The sequence below is a fragment of the Nomascus leucogenys genome, chromosome 3 (genome assembly GCF_006542625.1).
Source record: "Nomascus leucogenys isolate Asia chromosome 3, Asia_NLE_v1, whole genome shotgun sequence".
Taxonomy (NCBI): domain Eukaryota; kingdom Metazoa; phylum Chordata; class Mammalia; order Primates; family Hylobatidae; genus Nomascus; species Nomascus leucogenys.
Genome location: NC_044383.1, coordinates 39,092,118 through 39,105,995, shown reverse-complemented (window position 1 = coordinate 39,105,995; position 13,878 = coordinate 39,092,118). Strand labels below are relative to the sequence as shown.

The following is a 13,878-nucleotide window of genomic DNA, read 5'->3' as shown; positions in this document are numbered from 1 at the left end:
TTTTTTCCTTTTTTAAATAGCTGCATACCCCCTGGAGTTGTAACACTCAGTCTTGTCCACACTCAGCCTCTATCAGTTTGTCATTTACAGTTTATGTTTTCCTACTCCAGCACTGCCAGAGGTTTCAGCTTCTGGGTTTCTGCTCTGCTAAGTTGTGATTCTTTGTGTTTGTTTCTGCAGTTTTGGGGCAGTGGTTTGCTCTGTGGCTTCATGCCTCTGGTGAATCTAAGAATAATTATTAATTTTTCAGTTTGCTTAGGTTTTTACTTGTTAGGATGCAGTGGCAACTTCTTGAACTCTTGGCCTCAAAAGATCCTCCCACCTTGACCCCCACAAAATGTTGGGATTATAGGCATGAGCCACTACACCTGTCCTGGTATGGCAATTTCTAAGCTGTGTACATGCTGGAGTAGAAATCCAGAAGTCAGTTTGCTAATACTATGTTAGGGATTTTTGCTTCTATATTCATGAGGGATGTCAGTCTATAATTTTCTTTTAATGCCTTTGTCAGATTCTGGTATTGGGATAATACAATCATCATTTAGTAAGTTGAGAATTGTTTCTATTTTCTGAAATAATTTGTGTAGAATTGGTGTTATTTCTTCCTTAAATATTTGACAGAATTTACCAGTGAAATAATTTAAGCCAAGGTTTCTCAACCTCAGCACTTTTGACATTTTAGGTCATGTAAATATGTAATATGTAATATGTAATATTTACATGACCTAAATGTAAATATTGTGAGGGGCTTTCCTGTGAAATATAGGATATTTAGTAGTATCCCTGGCCTCTAGGAATTCCAGTAGTAATCCCCCTTCACTTCTCATTGTGACAACCGAAATGTCTTAGACATTGTCAGATATCCTTAAGGGGGCAAAGTCAACCCCAGTTGAGAATTACTGATCTAAGTGAAGTGTGGAAGTTTTTTGTTGTTGAGCATATTTTTAGTTATAAATTTAATGTTTTTCTTGACATCAGCCTGGGCTACTCAGGTTTTCTGTTTCTTCTTGAGTCAGTTTTGGTAACATGTCTTTCAACAGATTTTTATATGTCATCTATGTTGTTAGATTTATTGCAATTAAATTATTCATATTTTCTTATCTTTTTAATGTCTGCTAGGTATGTGATAGAAATGTGGATAGTGATGATCTCTCTTGCATTCCTGATTTTGGCAATTTTTATCTTCTCTTTTTCATTCATCAGTTTTACTAAGAGTTTATCAATTTTATTATGTTTTAAAAGAAACACCTTTTTTTGACTGATTTTTGCTTCTCATTTTTTGTGTGTTCTGTTCATTGATTTCTCTTCTTTATTATTTACTATCCACTTGCTTTGGATTTATTTTGCTTTTTTTCTAGTTTTCTAAGGTGGATCATTCATTTCAGACCTTTTATCTTTTTAATGTATTTTAAGCTACAAATTTTCCTCTAACTGTGCTTTAGCTGCATTCCATAAATTTCAGTGTTTTCATTTTCAATCAATGAAAGATACTTTTCCTTTTCTTTTGTTACTGCCTTTACTTATGATTATGTAGAAGTATGTTATTTTACTTTTAAAATATCTTGGGATTTTACGGATGTGTTTTCGTAAATGATTAATATGGATGGTCAGTGTCTCAGTCCATTTTCCGTTGCTTATTACAGAATATTGGAAACTGAGTAATTTATAAAGAAAGGGAATTTATTTCTTACAGTTACAGAGGATGAAAAGTCCAAGGTCGAGGGGCTTCATCTGGTGAGAGTCCTCTTACTGGTTGGAACTCTGCAGCGTCCCAGGGTGATGCAGGGCGTCATGTGGCAAGGGAGCTGAACATATAAGCTCAGGTCTCTTTTCCTTTTCTTATAAAGCTACCAGCCCCACTCTCATGATAATATGTTAATCTGTGAGCAGATGAATCCATTCATGAGGGCAGAGCCCTCCTGACCAAATTACCTCTTAAAGGCTCCGCCACCCCCACCCGGTACTATCACACTGGGGATTAAATTTCAACACCAGTTTTGGAAGGGACAAATAGACAAATATTCAAACCATAACAGTCAGACAATATATGTTATGCAATTTTAGTTTTTTTCAATTTATTGAGACTTGTTTATGCCCCAAATATAGGGGCATTACTGAACGTTCCTTGTGTACTTTAGAGCAGTGTGTATTTTGCGATGTTGAGTGAAGTATTCTATAAATGTCAGTTTAGGTCATGTTAGATGGTAGTGTTAAATTTTTTATATTTTTTAAGTTTTCTGCTTTTTCTACCACTAACTGAGAGAAGAGCGATAAAATCTCCACCATAATGTACTTGGTTATTTCTCCTTTCATTTCTGTCAATTTTTGTTTCCTGTTTTTTGAAGCTTTGTTTTGAAGTTGTCTTGGTGAATTGGTCCCTACATCGTCAATGATGTGTCCTTTTTGCTTTGGTAAGATTTCCTTTTATGAAGTTTTTATCTGACTTTATTAGCCACTAGAGCTTGTTTCCAGTTAATATTTTGCAGACATTTCTGTTTTCATCCTTTTATTCTTGTATCTGTCTTTATATTTAAAGTGGGTTTCTTATAAATAGCATATAGTTGGGTCTTGCTTTTGTATACAATCTGATACCCTCTATTTTTTAAATGGCATGTCATTTACTGTCATTATTGATATGATCAGATTTAAATTTACCATCTTGCTATTTCTTTTCAAATTATTTCTTCTGATCTTTCACTTTTTTTTTCTCCTGCCCTCTTTTGGGTTGAATGAGTATTTTTGTCACTGCACTTTATCGCCACTATTAGCATATTAGCTTTGCCTTTGTTTTACTTTTTTGGTGGTCACTGTTGACCAACAGTTTTCAAACATCTTAGTCTCATGATCCTTTTGGATTCTTTTTTCTTTTTTTCAGACAAAGTCTGGCTCTATTGCCCAGGCTGGAGTGCAGTGGTGCAATCTCGGCTCACTGCAACCTCTGCCTCCTGGGCTCAAGCCATCCTCCCACCTCAGCTTCCAGAGTAGCTAGGACTACAGGCACATACCACCATGCATGGCTAATTTAAAAAATTTTTTTGTAGAGATGGGGTCCCTTTGGATTCTTAATTAACAAAAACCTCAAAGGGGTTTTGTTTATGGGATTATCAGTTATTACTATACCCCCAATTAAAACTGAAATGTTCAAATATTAATTATTTAAAAATCAAAAGAATAAAGCTATTATATGTTAACGAAAACAACATATTTGTGAAAAAGGACTATTAAAAAACAAGTAGTGAGGAGAGTGGTATTGTTTTACATTTTTGCAGATCTCTTTAATGTATGGTGTAAATGAAGGCTGGATTCTCATGTCTACTCTTGCATTTAGTTTTTTGCTTTATATTGTTTTAGTAAATTTAAGTACATGAAGAAAATGTCACAGTTATATATGTGGTAAAGAGAAGAACTTTTTAATAGTCTTTTCAGATAATTGTGGGCATTCTTCTTTGATGCCACTCCAAAATTAATCAAGTGGTTGTTTCTTAAAGGTAAGTTATGGTGTGGAATCTGAAACCATATAATTCTGTTATAGAAAAATCCATTGGTCTTTCTTGCACTTTGCATGGATATGTATATTTATGCATGGTTTTATAATATCATGCATTGGTCATTTGGAAGGTATTGGTGCACCAGATACGTAGATCTTCCAAATGTTACAGCATTGCATTATAAAATATCAAAAAACAACAGTTCTCACAAAAATCTAACTCTGGGAAGCTGTTAAATATATGGTGGCATAGGCCTGGGCGCAGTGGCCCATGCCTGTAATCCTAGCACTTTGGGAGGACGAGGCAGGTGGATCACGAGGTCAAGAGATTGAGATCATCCTGGCTAACATGGTGAAAACCCATCTCTACTAAAAATACAAAAATTAGCTGAGTGTGGTGGCACGTGCCTGTAGTCTCAGCTACTTGGGAGGCTGAGGCAGGAGAATCGCTTGAACCTGGGAGGTGGAGGTTACAGTGAGCCAAGATCATGCCACTGCACTCCAGCCCGGGCGACACAGCAAGACTCTTGTCTTAAAAAATATATATATAGGCCGGGTGCGGTGGCTCACGCTTGTAATCCCAGCACTTTGGGAGGCCGAGGTGGGCGGATCATGAGGTCAGGAGATCGAGACCACGGTGAAACCCCGTCTCTACTAAAAATACAAAACAAAAAATTAGCCGGGCATGGTGGTGGGCGTCTGTAGTCCCAGCTACTCGGAGAGGCTGAGGCAGGGGAATGGCGTGAACCCGGGAGGCGGAGCTTGCAGTGAGCTGAGATCGTGCCATTGCACTCAGGCCTGGGTGACAGAGCGAGACTCCATCTCGACAAAAAAAAATATATATATATGTGTGTGTGTGTGTGTATACATATATACGTGTATATATACGTATATATACGTATATATACACGTATATATACGTATATATACACGTATATATACACGTATATATATGTGTATATATATATGTATATACATATACATGAAGTTTTTATCTGAATTTATTAGCCGCTAGAGCTTGTTTCCAGTTAATATTTTGCAGACATTTCTGTTTCATCCTTTTATTCTTGTATCTGTCTTTATATTTAAAGTGGATTTCTTATAAATAGCATATAGTTGGGTCTTAGTTTTGTAAGAACCTTCCAACAGTGTACTGCTGTTACCTCCTTTCTAATTTTTGTGCTGTAAACTCCTTATTTACATTTGCCAGTATATTTCTGTATTAAATGACCAAATATTCTCTAAAACTTTAAGAAATGAGAAAACTGTCTTTTTTATTTGTCCATATTTATTATTTCTGGTGCATTTTATCTCTTTGTGTATATTCATGTTTTCATGTGATACACACTTTCTGCCTGAATAATTTCCTTGAAATTATATTGCTGTCTATTGACAACATATATATATATATGTATATATGTATATACATACACACATACATAGTGGCATTTACAAGTTCGCAGCATTTTAATTCTTACTGAAAGGCTGGATTTTATTATTGGCAACACTTATTTTCAGTTGCATTCCTTAAAAATCACTGGCACACTTCATCCTTTTTTGTTTGTTTTAATGAGCTTTTTATTTTGGAATAACTTTAGATTTACAGAATAACTTTAGATTTTGGAATAACTTTATTATTGTGATACTGAAAAAATAATACAGAGAATTCATAAATACCTCTCATTCAGTTTCTTCTAATGTTAGCATCTATTACCCTGAACATTTGTCAAAACTCAGAAAATTGACTTTGGTAGATTACTATTAATTAAATTCCAGACTTCACTTGGATTTCACCAATTTTTCTATTAAGGTCCTATTTCTCTTTCAGTGTCTAATCCAGAATATCACATTATATTTTGCTATCACAATTCCTTAGTCTCTATGGCCTTCGACAGTTTGTCATCTTTCCTTTTTTTAATGAACTTGACACTTTTGAAGAGTACTGGTCTATTATTTTCTAGAGTGGTCTTCAATTTAGGTTTCTCTCATGATTTCCTTATGACTTGAGTGGGTTTATGGTTTTCTGGGAGAAATATCATGGAGATGAAGGGCCCACTTTGTCTAATTTTTAGAAAATGACTGCCACTGCAGTTTGCAGTCAGTTTTTCTTTTAAATAAAAGTAGTGTTCTTGAAAAAGACATTTGTTCAGTTTAGAACTCAACTGTATTGCACAAGTGCTTTTCCTTTGCACAAGTGTGTAGTGGAGTTGTTTTTTGTTTTTTTTTTTTCTTTTGAGATAGGGTTTCGCTGTTGTTGCCCAGGCTGGAGTGCGGTGGCGCTATCTCGGCTCACTGCAACCTCTGCCTCCTGGGTTCAGGCGATTCTCCTGCCTCAGCCTCCTGAGTAGCTGGGATTACAGGCATGCACCACCACACCCGGCTAATTTTTGTATTTTTAGTAGAGACGGAGTTTCTCCATTTGGTCAGGCTGGTCTCAAACTCACAACCTCAGGTGATCCGCCCGCCTCGGCCTCCCAAAGTGCTAGGATTACAGGCATGAGCCACTGTGCCCGGCCCTGTACTTTTCCTTTTGTCTCGCAGAATGTTAAGATGTTTACTCATATATAAATATTTAATACAATTAATAATTTTTACTGTTTTGTCACAGACATTCTTAAATGAATCTGGCCACTCCCCCTCTTTTTTTTAAACCTTCAATGCATGTCCTGAAGAATACAGTCATCAGTAGTGCTTATTGCTTTGATTTGTGACGGGGCACTGACAGTTTTTGTTTTTGAGACAGGGTCTCTGTTGCCCAGGTTGGAGTGCAGCAGTGAGCTCATAGCTCCCCACTCCCATGCGCATACAACCATACTTGGCTAATGTTTTTATTTTTTGTAGAGACAATGTCTCACTATATTGTCCAGGCTACCTATAGTTTTATTCAACATTGCTGAGCACCATTAGTACAAATGTCAATGCAGTGACAAACTATTAACACTATTAGGAATATAGCTCTGACTTTGCAGACCCCATGAAAGCATCTCCTGAACACTTAGGTCTTCTGATTACACATCAAGAAACTGCAACACTAGGGCTTTTATGATATTTATCTTTAATTTATCATGGTCTACCTTCAAATAACTTTATAGCAATTGAGTATAATGGAAGAAACTTACAACAGTGTACTGCTGTTACCTCCTTTCTAACTTTTGTGCTGTAAACTGCTTATTTTCATTTACCAGTATATTTCTGTATTAAATGACCAAATATTCTCTAATTTTAAGAAATGAGAAAACTGTCCTTTTTATTTGTCTATATTTATTATTTTTGGTGCTTTTTATCTTTGTGTATATTCATGTTTTCATGTGATACATACTTTCTACCTGAATAATTTCCTTGAAATTATATTGCTGGTCTACTGACAACAAAGTCTTTTAGCTATTGCTTGTCTGAAAATATTTTTATTTTGCTTTCACTTATGAAAGATATTTCCTCTGGTATAGGATTCTAAGTTAATAGATGTTCCCTCTCCATTTTTTTTTCCTTCAGCAATTTAAAGATTTTTCTATTGTCTTTTGACTGGAATAATTTTAGGGGGAAAGTCTTGTAATCCTTTTCACATTCAGTCTTTTCAACATAAATGCTTTTTTCTGGCTGCTTTTAAAATATTCTTCTTAACATTATATTTTAGCAAATAATTATGATGTCTTTTGGTGTGGTTTTATCTGTATTCCGCTTAGAATTTATTGAACTTCTTGGGTCTGTGGGTATAGTTTGACAACATTTCAGCCATTATTGTCTTAAATATTGTTCTCCCTCGTACCAAGACTCCAATTACACATAATTTAGGCTGCTTGATATTGTTCCCTAAAGCTCTGCTTATATTTCTTCAATTTTTTTCCCTTTCTTTGCTTAATTTTGGATAGTTTCTGTTGCTCTGTTCTCAAGTTGATTGATAACAGTGCTACAGTTTTTAATATGCAAGATCTGAAGTGAATATTTTACTGGGTGACATTAATCACAGATTAAACATTGCAGAAGAAAGTAAGTTCATTGATAATTTCTTAGTTATGGGATAAATTAGCTCCAAAGAAAAAATTACGTTAGATGTGAACTAAAAAACGTTTATAAATAAGCCATAAAAGATTCAAACTGATGAACAAGAAGCTTAACTTCTGGATAGAACAAAATCAAACATTATTCAGCCCTCAGCCATCTAAAATTCACAATGTCTTACATCCAACAAAGAGGAGACCTTCTGGGTTTCTCCTGAATGTTTTGTGTATTCCCAGTGATGACTTTTTATTCTGGTGGGTGATAATGTGAATAATTCTCACCCCTGGGTAAGCTCTGGGAAGTGTTTTGCTTATAGCTCCTCAGGTTATTGTTCTTTTCCCAAAAGTTCTTCTTTGCCCAGCTTTGTAGGGTTTTATTGTACACATGTGTAGATCAGTATTCAGCTAAAGATTCAGGAATACTGCTATGCTGGTTTCTGGAGTTTTTCCTTTTTTTTTTTTTTTTTTTTTTTTGAGATGGAATCTCATTCTGTCACTCACGCTGGAGTGCAGTGGGGTGATCTCGGCTCACTGCAACCCTCCGCCTCCCGGGTTCAAGTGATTCTCCTGCCTCAACCTCCCAAGTACCTGGGACTACAAGCACATGCCACCATGCCCAGCTAATTTTTGTATTTTTCATAGAGACAGAGTTTCAGCATGCTGGCCAGGCTGGTCTCGAACTCCTGACCTTAAGTAATCCATGCGCCTCAGCTTCCCAAAGTGATGGGATTACAGGTGTGAGCCACTGTGCAGGACCTGGAGTTCTTTCTTGATGGAGCACTTCCTTTTCTACTACTGTGTCCCCAAAATTCTAGCCCTTTGGCCTTTCCAAACTAACAGCCAAGCTTCCTTTGGGGTCCTCCTTCCTGCCCTGATGTTCAGTATTGCCTCCAGGCACAACAGTTGAGTGGTCCTCAGGCTTATCTTGTTTGTTCCCCCTTTGTCAGGGACTGCAGAGATTGTTTGCAGCAAGAAAGTTGGTGTGAGTTTTACCCAGTTCACCAAGTGGGAGTCTACCCTATGTCTCTGAAGAATTTTTTTTTTGCCAATTTGTATATACCTAACTTTTAGGAATGTAGATGAAAATCAGTACTTACGGCCGGGCGCGGTGGCTCAAGCCTGTAATCCTAGCACTTTGGGAGGCCGAGGTGGGCGGATCACGAGGTCAGGAGTTCGAGACCATCCTGGCCAACATAGTGAAACCCTGTCTCTACTAAAAATACAAAAAAATTAGCAGGGCATGGTGGCAGGCGCCTGTAGTCCCAGCTACTCGGGAGGCTGAGGCAGGAGAATGGCGTGAACCCGGGAGGCGGAGCTTGCAGTGAGCTGAGATGGTGCCACTGCACTCCAGCCTGGGGGACAGAGCCAGACTCTGACTCAAAAAAAAAAAAAAAAAAAAAAAAAGAAAATCAGTACTTACTTAAATTTCTCATTACATCTTCAGATCACATGGAGGAGGGGAGAACTGAGAGAACAGTAGAGAAATGGAGTTGCTGATTGATGTTTATGCTGTGAACCTCTTGGTCAAACAGAGTCCAAAGTTAACTGATTGTATGGAATATTCAGTTTTAAGAGCTCATAAATTTGCCTAAACCTGTTTGAGTTGGATTTTCTGTTATATATAATCAAAAACATCTTAATAAATAGCATATAATCTTGTGATGAATTTTGAAAGTACTAATGTTAATATTTGATGATGTTGATGATGATTTTTTTTTTTGGAGACGGAGTCTCGCTTTGTCACCCAGGCTGGAGTGCAGTGGCGCGATCTAAGCTCACTGCAAGCTCCGCCTCCCAGGTTCACGCCATTCTCCTGCCTCAGCTTCTCCGAGTAGCTGGGACTACAGGCGCCCGCCACCACGCCCGGCTAATTTTTTGTATTTTTAGTAGAGACGGGGTTTCACCGTGGTCTCGATCTCCTGACCTCGTGATCCGCCCGCCTCAGCCTCTCAAAGTGCTGGGATTACAGGCATGAGCCACCGCGCCTGGCCTATTATTATTATTTTTGAGAGAAGGTCTCACTCTGTCACCCAGGCTGGAGTGCAGTGGAATGATTATGACCCACTGCAGCCTCCACAACCTGGCTCAAGTGATCTCCCACCTCAGCCTTCCAAGTAGCTGAGGACTAGAGGTGCATGCCACCATACTTGGCTAATTTTGTATTTTTTGTAGAGACAGGATTTCACCATGTTGCCCAGGCTGGTCTTGAACTCCTAGGCACAAGTGATCTGCCCACCTCGGCCTCCCAAAGTGCTGGGATTATATGCGTGAACCTCTGTGCCCAGCCGTATTATTTCTAATACAATTTGTAATTCGGTTTTTTTTTTTTTACTTTTTATTTTATTATCCAGGAGTGCTGCTATATAATTTGTAATTCTGATTGCATTAGGATGGCATGTTTAATTTATTCAGCAAATATTTAAGTTATTTTGATATGGAAATCTGTGCTATTTTCTGATAAAGATGAGCTCATGCAATGTTTTAAAGCTTTTTTATTATTATTACTCTAGAAATTTACAGCACTTTTATGACAAGGATGTATGTGGAAAGTGCTAGAATACAACTTCTTATGTGAATGATGTTTGAGTGACGATTCTGTACAAAACTTATTCCTAGGTCAGGTGCAGTGGCTCACGCCTGTAGTCCCAGCACTTTGGGAGGCTGAGGTGGGTGGATCATCTGAGGTCAGGGGTTCGAGGCCAGCCTGGCCAACATGGTGAAACCCTGTCTCTATGAAAAATACAAAAATTAGCCGGGCATGGTGGCACATGCCTGTAATCTCAGCTACTCAGGAGGCTGAGGCAGGAGAATGGCCTGAACCCTGGAGGTGGAGGTTGCAGAGAGCTGAGATTGTGCCACTGCACTCCAGCCTGGGTGACAGAGCAAGACTCTGTATCTCCAAAAAAAAAAAAAAAAAAAGCTCATTCCTCTTGTAGATACATAAGTTATATTCTAGCTGCTTCATTTTGAGTTGCTTCATATATTAAATGTATACTTAGTTCACGTTTTATAAAGGACAGCTTTCATCAAACTTGGCTTTATCCAAACTTTCAGTGGTTTCCCATTTTGTTCATGATTAAGTCCAAATATTTTAGCCAGTGAAAGGCCCTGTAATTTAACCCACACCTTTCTAATCTTATTTCTCATCATTTTTCCTAGTCAGTGAGATTAATGTGTTTCCCTGATCCATGCCTTTGTTTGCTCCTGCTGACCTGTTCTTTTAATTTTTTCTGCCTATCAGTACCCGTCATTTTTGCTCCAGTTCTGATCCCACCTCTTTAGTAAGGTCTTTGTCCGTCATCCACCATGGCCATGAGTGAGCTCTCATAAGATATACTTTATTTTTTGTTGTTTACAAAGCCAATCAACACTGGTTTCATAAGGTGAACCAAAAGCCCTTCATTTCTAGTCTCACTCTCCAGAGAACCTCTTAATACTTCTTGATAATTTTATGCATATTTAAATATGTATCAGCTTATTTGGTTATTACTAACTTTGGCCACAATATTGGAGAACACAATTCTATAGGCTTAATTATATTTAACTTTGATTTTTCTTTTGGAAAGAATATTTCAAGAATGGTAGTGTATACTTCATATTGTATCATACAAGAAATATACTGTCTGGGGGTCTCTTTTTGTGATATTTAAGTGGATTGGGGATTCAGGCATTGTCAGTCTGATCTACCCCAATGAGCCTTTCACTGAATGATTTTATTAATCTCATTCTTTTAAATTTTCATCAGCCAGGCACAGTGGCCCATACCTGTAATCCTGACACTTTGGGAGACAGGGAGGGAGGATTGCTTGAGCCCAGGAGTTCAAGAACAGCCTTGGCAACCCTAAGGAGATCCCATCTCTACAAAAAAAAATTTTTTATGTTATATATAGCTACTTTACTGCCTGTTAATATAGCAAGATAATAGATTGTTAAAAGGCAGACTCTGGAGCCAAACTGCCTGCTAGTAATGACCTTCAGCAAGTGAGTATACATCTTTGTGCCTCAGTTTTTCTCCACTGGGAGGGCCCTAACAGTGCATGGTTACACAGTGTCAGTCAATGTTAGTTGTTATTAATATATTGGTTTAAAAGTTTTATTTTGCTGTCTATGTGCTTGGCCTTTGTTTGCATGGAAAATGTTTTATTGGATAATATTCATGGTATTCTGTTTGGCAGTGAAACCAGGTTACCTTGTAGGAAAATAAAACACCATTGAAATTATAACAAATTTATTGTTTTTCTATAATTTTTGGTAAGAAAAACATGAGCAGAAAAGGGATTTATTACATTGGAGTTTGTAATGAAGAAAAGAGACATTGAACTTGATTATATATTCTAGATATTAGGAAAGAAAATTGGAAAAGACAAAAAGAAATGAGTGACATTATTGTTTTTGATTATGAACGGCTGTATGGTTCTTTGAGATGAGAGTTAATAAACATAAGTACACACAATCCTGAATAATTTGATAGAGGAGAAGTTTCTAAAAACCCAATGTGGTGATGCAAGGGAACTCTCAGATAAGCAGAGCATAGATATAGTAGATGGAAGGGAAGATGCAGAACTAAAGATGAATATGAAACTTTATAAACAGTGGCTGGAACCACAAGGTAAGCTGAAGTTTATAAGACAACATAAGTTGTTTTTTAAAAGTAATATCTCAATTAAGGTTAAGCTTCAAGAAGATCATCAAGGCCGGGCGCGGTGGCTCACGCCTGTAATCCTAGCACTTTGGAAGGCTCAGGTGGGCGGGTCACAAGGTCAGGAGTTTGAAACCAGCCTGATCAACATGGAGAAACCCTGTCTCTACTAAAAATACCAAAAAAATTAGCCAGGCCTGATGGCACATGCCTGTAGTCCCAGCTACTCAGTAGGCTGAGGTGGGAGAATCGCTTGAACCCGGGAGGCGGAGGTTGCAGTGAGCCGAGATCATGCCACTGCACTCCAACCTGGGCAACAAGAGCAAAACTCCATCTCAAAAAAAAAAAAAAAAAAGAAAGAAAAGAAAAGAAAAAAAGATTATCTAATTTTTAAGAGGTATGGAACTATCAGGTCTCATTTTACGATTGCCCAATTGAGTAAGGAGAAATAGGCTTTGAGTTGAAAAAGATGTAACAATAGTATTAAAATAATTATAGGCAATTGTAGTTAAGCAACTAAAAAGTAAAATATCTGACCACTTTAAGTGCATTTTATTTTCTTCATATAAATCAGTGTCTTCTCTAGCCAACAGTGGACTTGCATAGTTCATGAAATCATTGAGTAATATTTGAGAAAGTAATGAAAAATATAACTAGTGCCTGGAGATGATCAGATGCTAGCTTGATTTTTTAGAAAGGAAAAAATGTGGGTACTGAAACTTGCAAGCTGGTAAATTTGGTATTGATCTTTGGCAAATTTCTATAAATAAATTTCAGAAGTTTGGGAACATTTATGAAAGAATACTTGAATGGAGAAATTTAAATGTGTTTACCATATATTAAATTAATTTATTTTAATTAGAATTATCAGGTTGGATGAATTAGAAGAATACTATGGAAAGTTTCTTAATTTTAGTGAAATGTTTGACAGTCTGTGGCTATATTTTTGAATAAAACGTGTTATCAAAGTGTTGTTTAAATTTAGAGTAAGTAGATCTATTTGTAATAGTAGATTGAAATCCAAAACTATCATTTCATTAGAGGTTGAATGTCACCCTTGAGAGGGATCTTCAGAGCAATACAGTGGCATTATCTGTATCTTGTCTCAACGTTTTAATCACTGATCTAACTGAAGGTTTAGGAAGTAGGCTTATCTGGCCAGGCGCGGTGGCTCACGCCTGTAATCCCAGCTCTCAGGGAGGCAAAAGGCGGGAGGATAGCTTGAGCCCAGGAGTTCGAGACCTGCCTGGGCAATATAGCGAGACCCTGTTCTCCCGAAAAAGAAAAAAAAAAAAAAACGAAAGACAAAAAAAGGAAGTAGGCTTATCTACTTGTAGATTATTCAAAGATGGCCTGGATAGCTGATATCATAGAAGGCAATTAAGCATGTCTCCCTAAAACTTTAATTAATCTAGTGTATTTCTGTCTTTCCTTCTCTTACATTTTGATACTTTGTATGTAATATGTATTTATAGTTTAGGTTGCTTCAGGAAAAAAAAAAAACAACTTTTTTTATGTTTTGTTTTTAGTAGAGGTGAGGTGTTGACCCTTGCCCAGGCTGGTCTTGAACTCGTGAGCTCAAGTAATCCTGCCACCTCAGCCTCCCAAGGGCTGGAATTATAAGCATGAGCCACTGCTCCCAGCTCCCCTCCACCTCCAAAAAAAAGAACTTTTATTTTTTGTCTGCTTGATATTTTTACCAAATTATTTTTTGAATTGTATGTATCCCTCATTATAGCATAATATTTTTAATG

General features: G+C 37.2%; 1 protein-coding gene across 3 annotated transcripts in view; it reads left to right on the top strand.

Annotated features, from left to right (window-relative positions):
* The window catches only part of TBC1D12 (TBC1 domain family member 12), a 143,203-nt gene that overhangs the window by 66,675 nt on the left and 62,650 nt on the right, over nt 1–13,878 (top strand). The window lies entirely within an intron of this gene.